The following is a 2696-nucleotide window of genomic DNA, read 5'->3' on the forward strand; positions in this document are numbered from 1 at the left end:
AGAGAGAGAGAGAGAGAGAGAGAGAGAGAGAGAGAGAGAGAGAGAGCGGGGCCACAGAGATAAAGTTTGTAAGACCAGAGTAATGATATAGGTGAACTGAATTTTGAACTACCATGAAAAAAACCATAAACTGACTTACATTACATAGCAAGTGATGCTGTAAATATATGTTCTTTTCAGTTACAGAGAAGTAGTTCCTTCAGGAAAAAGTAATTAAAGTCTCTGATAATTTCTCAAGAGGTTAGGGAGAGTAAACATGGTTATAGGAGTCAAGCAGAAAGCTGCTGTGGCTTTTAAATGTAAGTTCTTTGTTTTTAATAATTCCTAGCTAGTTTGCATTAAATACATGCATGAATTCACTACTGAATGAAAAAATTCTAGACAACAGAAACTGAACTTTCCCCACATTGCCACTGGTCTGGTGCCAGTGAGTACTGGATGGCAGGAATTATGAGAAAGAAGACCAGAAAAGTACCATTGTGTGTTCTAATTCCAACAATGAATTGCAACTACCCAATAGCTCACCCAACATTATATATATATGTATGGAAAAAAAGAGTTCTTTATTCCAACATAATGGAGAAAAATATAAAGGAGAACAGATTGGTTATAGTTGTGATTTTAAAATACAGCAAAAAAGTTTGAATCTAAAATTGTGCAGCCAAATAAAATTTGAGTAAATAGCTAAGAATTTCAACTAAATAGACATAGACAGAATTATATTGAGGTTCGATATATCAATTTCATTTCAATATAAATATTGTTAGGAGATACTGATACAATTCAAAGGGAATGGGTAACTTTGTGGCCTTGCGGCTTTGGGGGTTTTGTAACTTTTATTTAGAGCCACTCTTTTTTTAAGAGTCATCAAATGACCAGAGGTTTTATGGAAGACGGATATGCAAAGCACAGAGAATTCTTAAGCACCGAGTTTGGGATTTCTCAAGCACCAATTTTAAGAACTTTTTTTTTCTATCACGTGAAATTGGTAGCTCCAGCTATTTCTGTTCCTGTTTGTTATGCACAGAGCTTTGCAGATTCTAGAGCGAGCTGGGAGGTAAGCCTTCCCCCAGCTCTGCAGGCTACAGCTGCTCCTAAATACCAAGGAACTTGCCTGTATCTAAATCCCTGCTGTGGTGGGAGGGCTTATGTAACTCTGCCTGGTACTTGGTGCAAAGCGGAACAGTGGCTAATTTGAGAAGGAATTACTCTTTTTTTATTTTTCATTTTTTACAAGTAACAACATGCTTAGAATTTATTTGTGCTGTGAACTTCCCCGTAGTTGGTGTCTCAAAATATGTGCATTTGTTTTCTTTTTATTCTTAAATTTGACAAGCATTGATGTAATTCACGTCTCTAACAACACTATCACACAGACTACTGTGTATTATAATCTTTTATCATATTAAAATTCTGGTTTCAGTTTTTAGAACTGATTGATTTATAATAATTGTTATTCATGCTGTCAAATATTACTTTAGAGGAAACATGTATACCACAGCATAGAAAGTTTACATATTAGAAAATAATTATTTTGAACATAAATGGTAGCTAAATACAAACACAATCATGACTTCTTTTAGCAGTTTATACGTTGCAAAAGGAATAATAATCAATTTCACTATATACTGGGCTATGTTATCATAGAAACACATTAAAATAACTCCAGGCATCTAGATCATAAGATATCTAAGCAGGTCTGGAAAGAGTGTATATGGATGTATTATAGTTTACAATTATCTATGAAGTGAGTTAAATTGTGGTTCTTTCATGATCTCAAAAAGCAGAAAATAAAACCAGAATATAATTGTCTAAGTCAGAAGACAATGTCTTAGTAAGTGTATAAAATTGTGAAATTGACTAAGAAACCAATGCCTACCAAGCTGAGAAAAATCTGGTAAACCATATGCTCAGCAGCTATGTTACATGGATCAGTGATTTTATCACATCCTCAAAGAGATGCAGTACTTTAGAGCCTCTAGTATCCTTAAACTACAAGGTCCTGGAATTAATGACCACATCATTGATGCTTCCTCACTTATATTTTCATCCAAATTAGTAACTTATGGTGTGAAGTAATGAGCTAATATCCAGTCTTACTCTGCTCTCCTTTTAGAAGGCTAATGAAGGGCAGCCCATCAGTCACAATGAGTTAGATCTAAGGAGGTTTCTAGCATTATTTTTAAAAACTAATTTCTTTTATTTTGTGTATGAGTAATTTGCCTGGCTTTATACATGTACATCACATGCCTGCTTGCTGGTATCCAGGGTCAGAAGAGGATATAACATCCAGGACAACTGGAGCTAAAGGCAGTTTTGAGCTGTTCTTTGGTTTCTAGGTATCACACACAGGTCCTCTAGTGTGGCCTCCCTTCCCCCAGCCTGGAACCTGCCTGCTCAAGGGTGGAGCCACGCCTACCTACTGCTGGAACCTGCCTTTGCCTTCTGGAGGCACACACGTGTTCGTCCTGCTACTGGACCCCGAGTTACTTGGCGGGAAATTGGGTTCCCTCCCCCCTTCCTTTATAAACTGGGTGTCTGGAAATATTAAATTGAGCCTCGATCAGAACTTGTTGTCCTGGCTTCATTCTTTTCTTCCGCCCCGTCTAGTTACCTCTCTTTCAGCCTGAACTGCCATTTTCAGTTGAACCGTTCGTGTTGTGGACCGCGGGCGGGCCGCAACACTCTAGAAGACC

Source organism: Mus caroli, chromosome 5 (genome assembly GCF_900094665.2).
Source record: "Mus caroli chromosome 5, CAROLI_EIJ_v1.1, whole genome shotgun sequence".
NCBI lineage: Eukaryota > Metazoa > Chordata > Mammalia > Rodentia > Muridae > Mus > Mus caroli.